This window comes from Centrocercus urophasianus, unplaced genomic scaffold, assembly GCF_019232065.1.
Source record: "Centrocercus urophasianus isolate 14NV4802_14NV808 unplaced genomic scaffold, USGS_Curo_1.0 seq_18, whole genome shotgun sequence".
Classification (NCBI taxonomy): domain Eukaryota; kingdom Metazoa; phylum Chordata; class Aves; order Galliformes; family Phasianidae; genus Centrocercus; species Centrocercus urophasianus.
This window is the reverse complement of record NW_024884733.1, coordinates 11,709,652-11,729,778: the sequence shown is the minus strand read 5'-3', so window position 1 is coordinate 11,729,778 and position 20,127 is coordinate 11,709,652. Positions and strand designations below refer to the sequence as shown.

Here is a 20,127-nt window from a genome sequence, read left to right as displayed (position 1 = left end):
ACAAGATTTTCAGTCAGAACTGTAAGAGCTTTTTAGTCCTTATATCTTACTATGACAATTATTTCAGATAAAAGGAAATTACAAAGCCTGAGTTATGTTAAGGCTTTCATCACACCACGTAGTGCTCATATGGTAATCCTCCCCTAGGAGGGAACTTGCTTGACAAATACTATAAATAGGAGCCTACGTAAGAGGATAAATAATCACTCATCTGCTGATAAATTCTGACAGATCATCTTTCCTATGCAGCTCAAGTGAAAGACATAATCAGAAAGTCCTTGATCTATTAATGGGTGAATTGCACTCCAAATCCAAACTACTTTGAAAAGTACTGAAATCTTTAAAACAGATATTTATATGTTCTGCTTTGTCCACGATGTAGTTGTTCTGAACTTGTATTTACATAGAACTGCTTTTTTATTTTTATTATTATGCAGCAGAGTTGCTCTCCTTCTCTTCAGAAGTACCAAAAGCCCACAAGCAAAGCTTCCTCTCAGGGAGTGTGGCCATTAAGTGTGGCCTCTCAGTTGAGAGAAAGGGTTAAAATTAATCACGATTACTTGACAAATCAATACATGAAAAATTAAATTTCTTATCAACTACACTTGCTCTTTAGTCGGAGAGACTGTTGAATTCAAATGGACAAGCAGATAATACTAGAGAAGAAAAATCTGCAACCTCCTACAAAATCCTACTACGTAATGATTTCTGGAGTCTAAAAGCTAAGAGCTAGCCTCATTTCTTACAGAGAAGTCTTATGAAGACCAAAGAATTGTTTAAGCAAGGCTTTCAGATGGTCATACAAGTATACGTCATTAAATAGAGTCTAGAAATGGAAGCAGATCCAATCTCCACAAATCCTTTACTTTGTCGTGCAGATGTGCAGATAGTAATGGTGACTAGCATTAAAGATGAGTAAATAATATTTCTTCTTTTCTCTGAAATCAATTATTCTTTAAATCGCTGTACTATTGGTAATATGGAACCTTCTACAAACCAAAGAAAATCAGAACCACCTCCAATGTGCAAACAGACAATATTTAAAAATACATGAATTCACAATAGTCTATCTCCCAAAAATCTTTCATTGAAGCCATGAAAAAAATGTCTGATATTTGTAGATATTTTGTGGGGACGAGTTAGGTGGGTTATTTTTCCTTTTTTCTTTTCTTGCCCATGAAATGAAACATTTAAAATAAAATTACAATTGCTCATGTTCAAAACGAACCTTCCATGCCACATCTTTGTAGAATAAAGAAGCTAAAAATAAAACGTTACCAGGGAAACAGAATGGAACAGTAGTTAACAATAGGGCCTGATCTAAAGTCTCTGAAATAAATGGGAACAGGATCAAACTTCAGTGAAGAAAATAAATGAGTGTTCCAGGATTTCCTCCATTCACGTTTTATTAGTTCCTGTTTCATATTTGTGAGGAAATCAGTTTGAACTGAAATAATACATAACTCATCAATAGATGATGGATTCTTAGAATTCACTGTGTTGTGAATTCAGCAACAGGAGATTTACACGGGGATTTTTAGAGAAGTCTAGCCTACTTTCGCTCTCTTATGTTTTAAGGTTACAGACTACAAATGGGAAAGGGAGAGTTCTACTGAGACAACACCAGACAGTAAAAGAGGAGACAATATCACTGACTACATGGGAAACCTGCAAAGCACATCTTAGTTTGTACTTCACCCTGTGGAAGAAATCTGATGACAGATAGCAGGCACTGGTAATGTGCTGGAATACCAGAAAGTGAAGGAGAATACAGCTGATTAATGGAGGAAGTTACAGAATCATAGAATGGCTTTTATACCTTAAAGATAATCCAGTTCCAACTCCCTGCCATGAAATGGTTGCCAACCACCAGATCAGGCTGACCAAGGCTTCACTCAATCCAGCCTCAAACAGCACTAGAGATGGCTCATCCACAGTTTCTCAGGCAATCTGTTCCAGAGCTCTGGGTAAAGAATTTCCTCCTAATACCTAATATAAATCTTCTCTCTTCTAATTTAAAACCATTTGCCCTTGTATAGCTTATAGTAGTTCAAAAACTTGTTGCTTGGCGAAATGTATAATAATTGGTCAAATATTGTAATGATTTTTTTTTTTCAATATAGCCTTCCAGCTTTTAAAAGAAAAAATCATTGCATTTTCACAAACATCAGTAGATAAACCGATAGCAAAGATTCACTGAAGTCAAAGGAAACAAATTTTAAAAGGAGCTTTGGATAAAACTGCGTGAACTCAGGAACCCGTTAAGCTCAATGACATTTCTGTTAACAATTACTTATTTATTTATTTACAAGGAATAAAATTAGTTTTACAGTTATTCAGTGTCTACATTTGCACCGCTGCAAACTGACATGTTTCATAGTCGCTTTGAATTCTCAAGTTATGCTTGTCACTTAGTCTGAAAGTCCCCACAGGAACATGCTATAAATTAGTCATACTGAAATAACGCTTACCACAAAATATTGCAAATTGCATTGCATTTGAAAGACTGGCTTGCATTAAAGCATCTACACAATTGTCACAGGGTGTATCCCAACACAGACAAAGAATGATGACTGCTATAAACACTATAGAAATGAAGAGCCGTTCTCACAGTTTGATTCCATAGTCATCTGTAAGGATTATTATTCAAAGATTAGAGGTTCCCATTCTTTTCATTTTAGGAGATATTGGAAAAGCAAAAATTTCAGATTTTTGAAAGTAAGTTTCAGTGCAGATATTTGTCCAGAGGAGCAACCATTGATCCTAATAGACTTGTTCAACACATGAATTAGGTACACAGGCACGGTGATCTTAGCAAGACAAGGCACAAGTAGTGCCATCACACTGCAGTGTCGAGGCTTTTTGTTAGTGAAAGTCATCACCACTCTCAGGAAGCACAAAATAAACTAGAGAATGTCTGAGGTGAAGATATGTCAGAAATCCCCACTCGCATGCTTGCATTAGATGTAGCTGCTTTGTCTAAGCCTAGAAAATATGTCTTCTATCTCGCAAGCAATATGATCTCCTAAGAATCAAGTCAGATTTTAATATTCAAATTAAGAATTAATTTATTTCAGCATAATCTGAAATAACTTTAATGCGGTCAGTGTAGCCCTACAAGTTAGAATGACTGTTATACCAGATTCATGCTCAATGATTTTGTAATTGCTTCAGTTTAGTTATCTAACAATTAAAACGATGTTTGCAGCTCTTCCAGCGCTAATTTTCTCAAAAATGTAACTGGATTTTTCTTTTCTGGAATCTCACAGAAAGGTTCGCAATATAGGTGTTAATCCATGATTTTTAATGTTTATTCATTTTACACATATTTTTAGCGCAGACATACATTTCCACTTCTAACACAGCTCAGTACTATTGTTATCGTTAATCATTTGTTCAGAGCTGTCATTATGGGTTAAATCTTTTCAAGTTGATGCCTCAGGGTTCATACGTGAATTTGCAAACTCAAGGGTGGACTTTCATAATACATTATTGACAGCATTCACATCTTCTGAGAAGAAATCTAGCCTGTATAAAATGTAGGCACAAGAGTACAAAATATTATTTCTTCACTATTTAAAATGTTTGTATTGACTTTCAGCAGAGAAGATGTTTTTGAATCAATTTGAATGTTAATATTTTTTCAGAAATACCATTTAAGATTTACAGACATAAACCTTTATTTGGCTTGTCTGCCAACCCTCTGCTTGGAAAAAGAAACAGTAAGTGATTTATACCTCCCTGCTTTCATCTTTCTTCCCTGTTGTATGGGAACTGCTGAGTCACGGCCTGAACCTCTGATTGATCACCTGAGGTGAGCCTTGAGTCAGCCAGAGGAGCACAGGTGAAGGCAATTCACCTGTGCTGCCGGAAGGGGTGGAGCCAGGCTCCACCCCTCCTGGACCTATTTAAGAGCTGGCTACCAGAGGGGAAGGATCTCTTCTGGAGATCCCCTCTTTTGGTATCTTCTGGTGAGCTCAACCCAAGGGTAAGCTCTTCCACTTATTCTCTTTTGTGATCGTTGTCTGTTTTGCCTTACTCTCTTGATTATATTGCAATTATAACATCTTGGTTATACAAATTATAACATCTTGGTTATACAAAATTATAACATCTTGGTTATACACCTGTATATCCCCAAAACATCCCCAAATGCCAAGAAGAAAACCCTAGGTGCTATCAGTTCAGCACACTACATTAAATGAAATACAACAATTCCGAATTGATGAATTTTGAGTCACATACACAGGAAAAAACTCAGTGGTCAACAGCCCTCAAGAAGAGATTAATTAAGAATAATAAAAAAAAAAAAAAATCACATTAATAGGAAAGTATATATTCTACATGCAGGAAACACTGGCAGCTTTGAATAGACAGTAACCTGAAGTACTCAGCAACATCTATTTCTTCTCACTTCAAGGCTACAAAAAAAAAAAATATATATATATATATATATGTATATATACACACACACATCAGTACAAACACCTCTTTGTCTTCATAGCAAAGGCATTTGAGCTTGTTCAAAGTTTTAAGACTACATGGGTAACTTTGATGTCTCAGCTGGAAGAGGAAAAGGAACCTTTGCCTTAACTCCCACAGTCCCACTTATAAGAGACTGAAATGACACGTTGGGGACAATTCAGATCTGTTTCTTTCAGTACAAGTCCAACATTATTCACCAGCAAGTTTCATTTTCTCTGAAATTTGTCATCTAGCACAGCTGGTTGCAGCGATGTCAAGAAGCAAAGCATCAGACAAATACTTCCAAATGCAGACGTTTGTCTGCTCTTGAAAATTAGTTAAGGTTGAATTCACAACTTTGAAGCAGGTCACCTGCTACAGTCCCTGATTCTCCAGAAATAAACTCAACATTACAGGTGGGCACATTCCCCGCCAGAATACTCTGACACATTTCACCCCCCACTGGGAGTTCAATATGATGTGGCCTACTTCTATGGTCTGCTCTTAAAGAGGAAAATAAGACTGGATCTAGGCTGTGTCCTCAAAGTTGGAGCAATCGGCGAATAATATTATTTAGTGAAAAGTCAGTGTTTTGTAACATTAAGAACAAAATTAAAGCTAATATTGCAATTTAAAATAACAAGCTAACGAGGATGCAGGCTTACAGTATTCTTACATCTTGCATAACTGGAGGTGTAACAGTCTTAAGTGAGTCAACAGTTCTGAGTCAGATCTTGAAATAAATAAGATTAAATAAAACCCTTCATATATTTCAGTGATTTGCTGATGTACAAAAAGAAGTTACCATTCAAATGAAACATCCTGAAGTCCTCTGAATTAACCCAAAACTACAGAATGGAAATCTGGTTGATGAAATATTATGACTTTGTTTCTTTTTATATATAAAGACTATGAATTCCTGTAAAATATGAATAATATGTATGTATATATATATACACACACTCAAATTATATATATCTTCCCCTTTACTCCCATCTAAATGCAAACTTAGTCACGCTCCTGTTGTCACCAAGTGAGGGCATTCATTTCCTTCATTTCCATGCTTACACTTTTTTCTATACATCACTCCATACTGCATATCTATGTCTTCTCTTTTTCTCCATTGTCTGCAATACAGGTCTTACCCATCAGTATTGAAGGATACTAGATACTAGACACTTACTCATACAAAGAATTTCAGCCTAATACCAGTTTACACACATGAATATCTGAAAAATTTCTGTGAGATGAAGTACATTCACTGTGCTGTCAGTACACTCAAGTTGATGACATTAAACAAGAAGTTCACATAAAACGATAACAAAGTTTAGAACAAGATTCAAAAGATGGCAATGATAAAAACAGATGTGCTGAATTACAAGAAGGTAAACAATCATGAAATGAAAACCAATCTCACAGATTAACTAATGTGCAACTCTATAGTTTCAAATAAATTGGAGTCCATTGCTCTATATTCATCTTTGTGCTCTCCATGGACGTTTCACATCTGCCACATAATGACCAAATTCCCCTTCATTCTAGTTAGTCATTCTCAACATTAGCATCACCTCACCTTGCTGTACCGATTCCTTTCTTTCATTTCACAGTTCAGGGCAAGCTACATTTGATCCATTTCTTTTAATTTATGTTCTCACAATAATATTCTTTACCAGACACATCCAACAGTAAGAATTCATTACCTTTAAATGCTTCTAACAGCAATCCTATGGATTATGGATAACAGCTCCCCATGAGTTACTATAACAGTCTATCAAAACTTAAATGCGTAAGTGAAGACATATTGTGAAAAAGAGGAAAAATGCTCGTTCATCTTTCAAATTTATGCTCCTATTTCAGGTCATAAATATTAGCTGCAAACTCCAATTGTAGTTGAATTAGGATGTCTCTTTCAGAGGTTTCTGTAAATGTAGAAAGGCTTCTCTACATACATCAACTGTATGTTTGGCTTTAATGCTTTGATTAACTTGATCTCAAATAAGAGAGCCAACTCAGAGATAATTTACAATTCATTCCATGAAATGATGGGAAGTTTTTGCTTTTATGTCTTGTCATTTAGAAGGATATGCACTTGAAAACATCATTCTTAACAGAATTAGGCATATTAAACCATAGTAGCAAGCCCTACTGCCAGCAATGAATGATTATATACTAGTTACGGCTCGCAAAAGCCAACAACAGGATCCAGGTAGTAGGAAAAACTCCTGAATGTCAGCTGAATAGCAAAATAATCACCCACCCTGTCTGAATCAACCAACAGAACTTTAGAGCTTTGTTCTTTTCCATGCTGTAGACATGGAAAGCACAGTGTGCTTGGGCTTTCATGTATGTGGACACTAAATGGGTGCTTGCTCGGCACCAAAGCTCAGAGCAGCAGCCTAATAATTCACTGCATATTCTTTCCCATTGCATGTAATATATGAAATGCTAGGCTGCTCTGCAAAGTCATAACAACCATTCCGCTCTTCCTGAGAAAAATAAACTTATCTTTGGGTGCTTGGATGAAGGTCATTCTCTTCTAAAGGATGCACGGTCTAGTTGCAGAGCCAGAAAGTGCTCATATTTTATAAATTACATTATACAGTAAGAAAGGTAAGTCATTTTCTCATCAAGGAACTATTAAAAAGGAAAAGATGTTCTGTTGATGTATAAGCGAACACAGTTAGCAAAGACAATTTCTTATTTTATTTATTACACATAAAACTCATAGAATTAATCTTGAGGATTATCCTGAAGCATTCAGGATAAATAAACACATTTTATTTGAGCGGATGGACTACCACAGGACAGCAATGCAGTAAGCTACATTTGCCTTAAAAAATTTCCTCGGAAAGGCAGTATTTCAAAGAGTGAATATCTGATCTGGGTGATTCCATTAGCAGCATATTTGATACTTCAGTATGAAATTAACTAATGCCTCCTATATTAGAAAAAAAACAAACCATTTGATTTTTTTTTTAAGTAATTAAAAACATGCACATTCTAAATTACCATTTAGACTTTAATTCACTTTTTATTTTGGTTTGTTATCGTTATACTCATTATTTCAGGATATGCTGAAAACAGTTGTAGGGCATAATTTTAAAAACCTCTTCAAAATCCTGAAATCAAGGCTAAAGTTGAAATACTGTAAGTTTTTAACAAGTGTAAGAAGTTTTTCCAAATGCTTTGCTCTAAATTAAAATGAAATCGCAACATAATGCTCTATGAAATGCGTATTCAGAGCTTTAGACAATACAGTGCCAAACTGAGAGGAGTGCTGCGTAAGCTGTGTCATAAGGGACACTGGTGTTCAACTGAAATACAGATTCTACTCTCCAGCCTGGCCCATGTAAGAATTAGCTGACATTATTGCATGACATATTGTATTTAGACACAAATTTACATATCCAAAACTGTAAAAGAAAGTGCTGAAAACTGACTAGACCAGAGCTTAATCCCAGTTACATTCAAATTACTTTCAGGCTTTTACAACCCTAAACGCAAGTGCAGATGCTGAATCCGTTAAATGTAGCCAAACAGCAACCCTTGTGTTGATTTCACTTCCAGAAAAGGCAGCTGGGAAGCTTTTTTTGTTACTCAGAAAGATGGAGAAAGTCCCATGATGCTTATTCTTTTATTCTCTGCAATTTATTTTTTTGCTTCTGTGCAACACAGTGGAAAAAGCAAGCTTCCTAACTTTACAAAAACACATTTCTGCTTGAGATCAAAGAAGTCTGGGAGGGAGCAGCTTTGCCCTTTCCAGCAACACATCTCTATGGTGGGAAAGAAGTACAGCACATTCACAGAATGCACTAAAGAAGAAGCACTGATTTCTGAAATAGATTGAACAGTCTGAAAGAGCAATGCAACATTCTCTCTCTAGTCAGCACAGCGGCAGCAGCCTCGCTGCAGGCACAACAGATGACTGCACATCCACCTGGTGGCTGAACTAATTATATCGCCAAAATACTGGAGTTACAAAGGACAGCACTATGCTAAACACAGTAAATAAAATATACCATCTATCAATATATCTTTATAGGCACATTAGCTGAAATGAAGGCCTAGATTAATGCACATCCATTTTTTATAATTACCAGCTAGCTGTTGCAAAAGACATGTAAGAAATATTCTGTAAATTCAGGACTCATCTCCCCCTTTTGTTTACCACCATTCCTCAGCATTCTTCAAATTTGTAATTCTGTAGAATGGAATTCAATCTTTACTGCTGGGTATAGATGATATACAAAACACGTTTCTAATGTACCATGTTCTGTTTTCCCATTACTTATGATGGTCTTTGAGAGTAACAATCTTTCTACCTGTGTATGCTGTATCCAGGACTGAATAGAATTTCAAAGCAAAAATCAGAACTGTCTCAAGAATTAAAGGTTTAGTGCCTGAGTGGCTCAGGAGAGGAAAATCTCTCAAGATATGGAAGACCAAGCAGAAATATCACTGAAATAACATGAGAAAAACCTCAGCTGCTCAACTGTGTGGTTCACAGAGTTCTCAAGGAATGTGTTTATGGCAAAACGTTGGGCTGCTTCAAACTGTATTTAATTTAGGCATGTCAAACGACAGCAGTATCCTAAAGCAGAGCCACCTTGTACTGGCATCTGACATCAGGTCTTGCAAGAACACTTACCATCCCATTTTCTAACAGTTTCTCTACAATTTATTATAATCAACAGTTTGGACATAGATGTAAAGATGATAAAAACTTTCTTCTTTAAAAAACGTACAGCATTTCTGCTCTTACATACCTAGTATTCTGTTTCAAGAAAACTGCAGCTGTTACAATGCCACATGAATACAACAGGGCTTCATAAAATCACCGCCCTTAAATACCTGTCCATAGAAAATGTGACAGAGCTACAAATGAACTCACAGCCATTCTGTAATATCTCTGATGAAATAGGTTATTCTGGTGATACCTTTCACTTTGAAGAGCAAATGCAATGTACGCAAAAGACAGACACTAGAAATAAAAATGATCAAAACTTGACATTATCTTTTTGCACTGTTCCTCTTAGTTAAAGAAATCCATTATCACTTCTGTTTACTCTTGCACACTTACTTAGGATTGTACCAAAATATTAATGTAAACTTCTCTTTTCTAGTTCCAGCTGAAATCTTGTTTATAGATCCTCTGGTAGAAACCCTGAAATGCAACTTGGGAAACACAAGCCATTAAAAAGCTGCTCTTCATGACTCACTTAGAGCAGCAATGCGGCATTAAAAGCAGTTAAGTACCTGACAAATTAAGGATTTACAAGAAAATTGCTTCAACCAGTTACTTCTTAAAAGGCAGAGCTTTATAAAAATATAAACTTGATTAAAAGCAAACATACACTTTGCATCCCCATGATAGTTGAAATGTAAAACTCATATAAATTGAAGACAGTAAATAATTTTATTTTCCTAAAACTTATCTAGTATTTCCCTTTAAGATTGGACAGAATTATCTTGAATCCACTCAGTTCTACTGGAAAAACAGCCATGTGCATGGAGATCTCACACAGAAGGTATTCCAGTCCTATCTTTATAGCATGTTACCACTGCTGAGCTTCTTCATGAATTACACCAACTAATAAATTAATTCTATATGTCCAGTGTGTCAGTAAAAGTATGTTAGAGTAATAGAGGATAATTACAGCTTGCAACTGTAAGAAAATGTATCTGAACACATCACTGGAAGGACAGGTGGTATGCCCATATGATGCCTTATTTCCCTTCACAAGACAGGATGATTCACTTACACATTCAGTTTAAACCTGTGAGATATACCTGATGAAATAAACCTAAACGAAGCAGCAAGTATTGATTTGTTTTAAAATAGGGCAACGTAGCGAAAATAGACTAAATCCTCTGGTCAGAGTAATCATTAAATCCATTAAAGCAATGTTTTCCAAAAACTTCTAGAGCAAACCAAGAACCATAGAATGGTTTCAGTTGGAAGACACCCTAAAGATCACCAATACTCCAATACTCCTACCAAGGGAAGGGACATTTATTTGCCTGTCAGTGACTGTTGAGAGGTAGGAAAAGGGAGAAGAAAAGGAAAAGGAAGAAAAAGAACAAAAGGGAAAGGGAGACAAGAGAATCTTATGAGAAGAGTGCGTAAAGTACTGCAGATTTATTGTTACTGCAGAAGATCTGCAACTTCCATCTTGGTCTAAATGACATAAGCTATCAGTTGTGCAGAACAATGATTTCAAATGGGGCTAAAGTTTCCAGTCTTTACATTACTTTGAATTCTTTCTTTTCATTTTTCTGAGATGTTTCAGAATTGAATTAAAGAAACACAGAGAAAACCTAATTAAATATTCAGTATGTTCATCAAAGGTTTGTGTCTTAAAATCATGTATCTCATGGTATTCATCAGTTTGACGATAACTACAGAACTCAGCATTTGTCATCACTTAACTGGTCTTACTTATGATTGCTGTAGATAATGATTAAAAAAAAAATCTTTAACCTGCTATCATAACAGATGGCTTGAAATCACATTTGATTTTGCTATTTTTATATTTCTACAAAGCAGAAAACAAGAAAGAATAACAATCTAATCCAGCAGCTTCTTTCAACCACAAGAAAGATTTCTCATTTCTTAAACTCTGCCACTATCTACTGCAATCCCACAGCAGTTAGCTTCACCCCAAGCCCTGCTTCCACTTGCAACGTTGATCGCAGAACTCAGCACCATAACACAGATTTCAGATGGACTGCCATTCAGAACAGGGAGGGAGTCATGATTTAAATTGTCACTTTCTAATAGAATATTTCCACATCATAATGTGAGAACGAAGAATTCTACCTCTTTTTCTTCAGCACACTACATTTCTGCTTGCTTTTTAGCAGTGAATTTCACACTGTAACCACTCAAAACATCAGAAAATTTTATTCTAAGTTCTTCTCCTGTTTGCTAAAAGAAACAAATCTCAACTCATAATTGCACACCTAATTTCCTTCACGTTGCAAAAAAGAGTTAACAGTTTAATACATACTATTTGTGTTCATTTTTGTTTTCATTTAAAACCTTCTTCTGTTTTCTCGGAGTGATTTTACATGCTTTTCCACTATTTTTAGAATAACAGTTATTTTCATCCAGTGGTTCTCAGTACACACTAAGGTGAGTTATTACCTTGGCAGACCAGATGTTTCAATTAAATAACGCAGTCAAGTTTTGTAAGCACTTCCAGAAGCTTACACAGACTCCATAATGTTTCTCCACATTCCATTCACAAAGGACATGCTAGGGCCAACATGCAGACATGAACAGCCCACTGTGAAATCATATACAACTATAGCCAAACATTAAGCAGAAAACAATGGACAGATACCATTTTCTTCCATCAGTAGTAAAACTCTCAGTAGTCTCAATTACAGAAGCGTGGCTGAAAAACCAAGACCAGAGCAGTATATCAGCAGTACACCACGAGTCCATTTTATCTCCCTACTGAGTTTGCCTTGAAAAACTGAAGCGTATCTGTGATCTGAGCCTACTGTAAACCAAAGCAGCCTGTTATTCCTAGCCAAAGTGTGAGCGTTATTCAAGTGCAGCTGTTAAAATACAACTCATCATTTGAAAGTGAAAATTTATACAATTGATTAAAAAAGAAAACAACAAAAAACCAACCAGCTATGTAATGCCCAAGTTATAGCTGTGGTATCCAAGACTGAGCTTAAGGAAATATTCCATATTGCAACTCAATATAGATTCTATCTAATGCTCATTATAATTCTGTGCTAACAATGTTCTCAGCATTGCCAGAATGATGAAATAAGGCATGGGATACCATGCAGTTTCTAAACAAGATTAATGATTCTCCTTTTTCCTACACATTGTGCAGTCTCTCTCACAGTCACACAGCAGGTATCATGAGTAAGTATCACAGACTCCAAATAAGATTTTAATAACTACAAGAATACAAGGCAAGAGAAAATCAGACACAACACATATGAGAACATCTAGGCTTTCAATATTTTTTCTCTCCAAAAATTAACATAAAAACTTGCCCAATACTCTACACACCCAGTTTTTTAGTGCCCCAGAAAATTTGTAATTTTATTGACAAAATATCATTTGAACTCTCAGCTTTGTTCAAAATGAAATCTTACATGCTTTTCCTTCTGCTTTCTACTGCAAGAACTCTCATAACAGCCACTGTCTTGGAAGCAGCAATGCTAAAAGCACTAGCCTGACAGCTCTGTAAGGGCAGGTGCCTGTCATACGCAATGTCACAGTCCACTCATCCACCCACCCACAGTGACACAGCCTAAAATTATTATTTTTTAAAAAATTGTTTGGTGTTAAAACATTTTTATGCAGAAGGAAACATAATTTTACAAATTTACAGTTACAAGCTGGTTAAAGCAGAATTCTTTATAGGACACATCAGTTCTCAAATCCATTTGAAAAAGCCAGGGCTCCAACAAAAAGACATTTTCTCTTCCGTTTTTGTGAGCCTGCAATTGGTTTTCCCTTCCCTTCTTTGTAACCACAGGAAAGAAGAGATAAAGTAATTTGATATTAGGTTGACACGCTTTAAGAGCCCTGATTTTATTCATTCAGTGTCACAGTGGAAAGTTAAACGTAATTTAATAGCCAAATTGTTCAATATGAGTACTAAGGTACAGTGATTTTGACCTCAATCATTTGTTCACAAAGCAGGTAGCAGTAAGAGTCCTAGCACTGCTGGAAGGGCACAAGGTTACCCTGAGAAAAATACTGTACCTAAGGAAGAGCGCTATGTGCTGTGCAAAGCCCCCACAGCTGAGAATTTTTAATCTCAATTCTCTAGAAAAATACTGACCAACAGAGCCAGCAAGCTATCAGCTATGTCATTTACTACTGGTACCTTTTATCACAGCCTCACTAAAAACGTTTGAAGGAATGTTCTATGCAATGTAAGTGAAAAGTGGTAACGGCAAAGACGAAACTTTAAATACACAGGAAAGATCAAAAACTACAGCATCAGGAACACAATTTAGGCCAACACATCCTTAAGTCTTACATTTTTTCTGAAGGGCATACATGTAAGCACCAAAAGGAACAATTACTGTACATGTTATAGTAGACCCTGATTTTGGTCATAGTAGAAGGAAACACACTACTACATTTTAATCCATAATTAAAAACTTCGAGGCTTTTACAAGCACTACTGACCACTGTGTTTATGCACATACACACTTCTCTTTTTGGAATTAGGAATAAATGCTTATTTTAAGCCAGTCATAAATGGAAACAGAGTTAAATACTGGTGCTCACTTTTAGTTATTTAATTACTATTTTTTTTCCTAGTTCCCTGGGTTTTCAGACTAGATTTCTTGAATGTGGGTTATGAGGACATTTCAAGCATAAGTGGCATGCATAAGGCTGCTGTCCAAGTTAAATCACAATGCGCATCTAAGTATCTAGAGTGGATTTATGGGTCATGTAAAGCCAAATACATTTTTACCTACTTAAAGCCAAAGGAACAAAATTTCATTTTCATAAGTTCTGGATATTTGCATCTTCTACTGAACTTAATGAAAGCATTGAATGATATTTAGGTTAGTTATGTAGATATATGAATTTGCTTTAATTTTGAAAATAATTAATTTCAACTTACAAAAAAAAAAATAGAGGGGAATATATGAATTGGGAGGATCAAACCAAGGGACTTGAAGGAAAGACTAGAATTATTGTACAGGATTTTGTCATTACCAGATTTTCCCACGCATTTGACAAATGCACAGAGATTATGATTCCCTGCTCAGGGAACTGTACAGCCTAAAGTCATGAAGGACTTGCTTTGCACAGACGGCTGTCCCAACAAGTTCTGATGAACTAATAAACCTCTCTGTGCTTTTTCTTAAATAAATAAATAAATAGTTTCCTATGGGCAGCTGTGAGGACAGGGAACAGATACTGCAAGATTTATGTTAATCAGAATTCACTTTAATCTTCACCACACTCAAGTAAGGATTTACATGAAATCCTCTATCTAATATTTTAATTCTAAGTCAGGAAGAACAAATTCTGACCCATGGCAGAAAAACTTAATCCACTTGAAGTCCAGAATTTGTCATACCTACAAAAACTAATCAAGTTATGGTGTGAAACATAAAAACTTTCATTAAATATCATTCTCCAACAGAATATTTAACAAGTCTATCTGGAGATCTTCAATTAAGGATTTTAACTTGTCTAATGTATTTTGAAGGGCTCCTACCAAATCCATTGGTTTCAGTAGCACAGGAAGTCAGAAAAAATGCTGACCCACAAGTTCAGTTCTTCCACAAAGACGTAAACACATTCTATGAGACAGTATAAGGTAGTGCTTAATGGAGCCGTAAAAAGTGAATCAGGAGGGGAATCCAGCAAACCAAACACTGGTGCTCAGAAACAATATATTTCTGAGGCAGAACACAGCTGGTATATTTGTAAGTTCTCTTGTCCTTCTTCACCCAATGTATTCCATACAAAATATTTCAGTGATGATTCTTATGTGAATGCTTAAGCAAGAGACTGCAACTCCACTTTTCTTGGAAAAAAATAATAATAATAATTAAAAAGCAAGGAACAAATAATGACGGCTGACTGGAGTTGACCAAGCAGGAATATCTGCAGAATAGAGAGATCTGGGAGGGAACAGAACCAGGAGAGCTGACCTAAATTGTTTAAAGCAATATTCCATACTGTGACATCGTTAAAAAAAAATATCAAAAACAAACCAAACAAACAAGCAAAAAAAAAAACCTATGAAACTGAGGTGAGTTGGTTGTGATAGGCAGCCACAGCCTGGGGACTGGCTGGGCATCAGACAGCAGGTGATGAGCAATTGCTTTTTGCATCACTGGGTCTGTGCACGTGCATATATTAAATTAAATATTTCAATTGTTCTTACCATATTTTTTCCATATTTTAATTTCATTAATATTTGCAAAAGTTCAAAAAAAAAAAAATAGTGAAAAAAAATTTCACTAAAATTTTAAAAAGGCATTTGGACAGTGAATATTTATAGGATGGAAAAAGCAATTTCCTACCTTGTTGTAAAGAATTATTATTTCAATTAAAAATTACTTGCCTTGGTTGAAGAAGTATATAAAACCATATTTTTATTTTCTTCATCAAATGCATCAGCGAATAAGAACTCTATCTGCACAATCAAGCCTATTGTAAATTAAGTGCTACACGTAGAGGGGAAAATTGTCATTTCCAACAAGCGAGCTGCCTGCAGAGTATGTTATACACAAAAAGCCTTCTTAATTGCTTCTCTTTTGCACTTGACTAAAATGCACAATCACTGGGGAAACAAAAACAGAAAAATCTGAGGTAGATAATGACAGGTGGGCTAAGCATAGTGCTACTGACAGGAAAAATTCCAAATCCAACATTTATTGCACTTAGTTCTTTGGATACACATTACCTGACATCTGTACTGCAAACCAAGAAAGTATTCTGGAAGCAAGAACAATCTTTTACATGATGTCCAAGTTCACAACATTTATTTTGTACAGTCCAATCGACTGTTTCTCAAACACTTGTTAATGCTTCGTGAGAGCTGCCTAGAGACTCAGCTGGTAGCCAGAGCAATATTAAAGCCTGGTAGAAGCACTCAAGAAACAGCTGAGAAAACAACTATAGAATTAGAAAACAGTTTTACCGTTAAAAAAACACAGCTGAGATTTCAAATCCTTCCTGGTTCATAGAATTGCATGAGAAGTTTAGATTTTAGTAATATAATGCCAGTTCCCCAAAATCCTTAAGCTAATGCTTGTGCAGATCAACCCAAAATTCTCAGCTGGAATTTTCCTACATGATGGGAAAGTATATAAAGACTTGAAGGATTAAGTACACAAATTTTTAATCATTCTGTATCAGGCTAAGTCCATGCTGTCACTTAATTTGCATGCAGCATGCCATTCCCACACTCCTAATCAAGCCTTTTCCCTCCAACTATTTTTTTTTCTTTTAATTTTCTTGAACATTGAAAGAAAGGCTTCCATAATGTAACATCCCACCATGCTGTCTGCACTTGACAGTGTGCCATCCACACTGATTCATAAAAGCAATAAACATACAGTATTCATAAGCTCTCAAACTCAGAAAACTATCAATAGATGATATTTTTCCTTGCTTCTGCATTCATATTTAGTAAGATTTAAGAAAACTACAAAAAAATATCAGTACAGATTATAAGGAAAGATGATAGCAATACAACTATAGCCAGCTAAATACTGGAATGGAAACCTCAGTTCAAAGGCCTCTATGAGATCAGCATCCTAAGCCTCTAAGCCTGTACCCTATGAAGTGAGAGCATCCTCTACCACCAATTTTTACCTCAGAATAAATGATTTTTGAGAGCAGGGCCTATTTGTTACAAATATTCCCTGTATATACACTGAGTTTATGTGTACAAGACTATGTTTGCTGAACATTCAAAGTAATTGGAGGCAACAATTAAAAGATGTTAAGACTCCTGCTCACTCTTGAATACATATTCCACAACTCCTGCCTGTAAACTATTTTATATATAATATATAATATAATTTAAATATTTTATATAATGAATATTTTTTATATAGTGAATACTTTTTATATAATGAATCTTTTTCCTCCCATCACTGAATTGACAAATTTTCAGACTATTGTCTGTTCACTACGTGCACTTAAGCATACAGAAGTAAACATGGTCAGCACACACCTGAGTACCACTTGGGGTGCTCAGACCTGATGCAAACACACCGCTTCCTTTGCGGGCAAGCTGTCAGCAAAGCAGTGAGACTTGGCTGCAAAGTAAGCTCAAAGCCCAAGGCTCAAAAACACATTAGTGTATATTGAAGTGGTTCTAACATACGCCAACTGTTTAAAAGTTTGTGTAGTTGATTTTTCCTGTTTACTGAATTCATACATTTGTGTTAGTTTTGCTGTTCTTGTTGGGGTATTCCCACACCCCAACAAGAGAACAGAACTCAGGAGATAGAAAGTTTATAATTTCTTCGAAAACTAAATGTGCTAAATTCTCAGGAAAAAAAAAAAAAAAAAAAAAGTACATGCAGTAGCTAGTCACAGCAATAATAAGAAAATCTCCCTTGTAAAGATAAGAGAAGAAAGTACTCCATTTGCGCTGTAAGGCTAACAGAAAACCAGCTCTTTGTTATCTACAGCATCACTTAAGGAATCCAGAAACACTAGAAATGTAAAAATCACCAATGAGAGGAAGAGTATGAATATTGCTAAAATTAAAGGGAGACTCAACAAATAGAGTAAGAAGGATTTTGTTTGCAAGAAGTCAGAAAGCAGGTAAGATTAGAAGCCCCTGTGTGACCACATGCTGTCAGACAGCACCAGCCCTTGCTGTACAGACAACACCCAAATCTTCATCTGTAACTCAGGAGGGATTTTAAGTAACTCATTACTTCATTTTTGGTAGGAAGGTAAAAATATGTTCAAAACAAACATTCTCTGTGCAAAGTCTTCACAGTCATCTCTCCCAAACCTCTCAAATAAGTTACTGCTCTGTAGCTCCCACTGCTCCAAGCAAAAGGTTGAACAGTGCCAGGATGTCTGTTAAAACAAGTAGATGGACAAATTATTTTAAGAGCTAAGATGTGACAGTCAAATTAGAGCTCTGCTTTAATTCCATTAATACTCACAGTGGCTGCTGTTAGCAAGGTAGCAACCAGATGCCTAACAAAGGTGGCTCTGCTTATCCAACAGCCTGACAAAGCAAAGGGGAGAGAAATAAGCAGCCCCGCTGAAGACCAAGCAATGAAGTGAAATGTGTTTTGAGAAAAGTAAACTGAAATGGAAATCACAGAACTAAAGTATGTCTCACAGCACTTTATCAGATCAAGCGCCGCAATCGTTTGGTCTCTAATTCCTGGTGAGAATGTTACCAAATTTTGGAGGAATGAAAATAGGTTCAATTCACAGGCCTTGTGTTAAGTAACTAATTTATTACTTGTAAATAGAGGGAGGGAAGAGTTAATGTTTGGTGTTACCGTTATACTGATATAAATACAGTTATATTGTTACTGTGTGGAGGTGCAGATTCCACAGCTCATGTGATTCATGCTTCTGACTGTAATGTGCAGTCACTGCCAGGTTTATTAGACATCACAGGAATTTGTGAGACCATAAATGCAAAAATTAAAGAGCAATAAACCAAGAGAAGGAGTCCAAAAAATAAATTAATTAGTTGAACAAAATAAAAAAATACGCCAGAATAAAAAAAACAGGAAGAATCCATTATTTGGAATGTAAATGTAGGAACATTGAAAAAAGAAATAAAAAAAATCAAGAACTCATTTCACACCAAGGCATCTCAAGTGGAGCAGAGTACACCAGCATTGCATTCTACCACTGCAGTACATGATTATTTGCTACAACTCTCAATTTTTCTCTTTTTTGCCACGGTTGCAGAAGCAGCGCAGTGCTGCAGTGCAGCAACAGGTGCATCTCCTCAACACGGTACATAACCTTAAAAGCATTTCCTCTCAGCCACTAATTTGAATGGAGCTGCAAGAAAGCACTCCTGCTGCTCACATAAAAATATTATATTCCTAGGCTGTGTACTCAGCACTCCATTTTCTAAAGCTCCCATGGAATTCCACTGTTTGCACTGTGGCTTTATTTTAGCCAGCTTGTACATACAAACACACTCAAGAAAAATGCCATACCCCCTCGTTTGGTCTTTGAAGCAAAGCCATTCTTTGTTAAGCCCACTGGTGGTGGCTGAACAAGGGCAGCAGGCACCATTTTGCAACTGCCTTTCAACAGATACGGATTGCCCTTAATATATACATTCTAAAATTCCTGCCACCCCAGCCAGGGCTCATGTAAGCAGTTGAAATTCATTAATTATATATTTAGGAAATTAATCAGTGCTGTGTGTGTGCATGTAAGAAATTAATTCGTCCTATTCTTATTTTAATACTATCCCTTATCGTTAAAATTAAAAAAATGTCAGCTCTGGAATAAGCATTAGTTCATATTCCACTGTCTCATTTATTTGTCGCACTGGTGAAGAAGTTGATCTAAATTGTAAAAATCCCAGTGTAAGAAATTGTTACTCTGTGACTTCTTAATTTAAAAAATAATAATAATAATCAAACAAATCAGCCTTACAGTCATTTGCACATAATGTGAATGATTAATTCTTCCTTGGTTGCAAAGAGCACCAATGTGATTGTTATGACAAGGCACTTACTGACATTCTCATACACACTTCACAGCCAGACTGATGCAAGTCTGAACGGAATTGCAAGTTGAAGAAAAATTAAAACTTACTTTTTTCTTATTTTCCCCTCTTGAGAGTTTTAAAAATCAGTTTTGGAAGACAGAAAATACACTGCATACCTTTACCACTCAAAGTTTGATCTTACAAAAAATCTAAGGCTTAAAAAGCAGAAATACTCAGGGATGCCACAGTCCACCTTGTTTGATCTAAGTGCTACTTCATATACTATTATGCAGCATTCAAGATGAACAAATCAACTGTTCTAGGAATATTGCTTTGAACAGATATTGCAGCTCTGAAGCATATCTTCCATCTCACTGGCCTCCTGCTGGCGCCTGCAAGGAGGTTACAGAGACAGAGCCAGGCCCTTCACACCTGTGTATGGCAAGAGAGCAAGAGGCTCGGGCTGTTTGTTAAGAAGGACATTCCC

At 36.0% G+C, this 20,127-nt stretch overlaps 1 protein-coding gene across 10 annotated transcripts in view; it reads right to left on the bottom strand.

Annotated features, from left to right (window-relative positions):
- PLPPR5 (phospholipid phosphatase related 5) overlaps nt 1-20,127 on the bottom strand; it is a 166,330-nt gene that overhangs the window by 132,551 nt on the left and 13,652 nt on the right. The gene's annotated exons all lie outside the window — the stretch shown is intronic.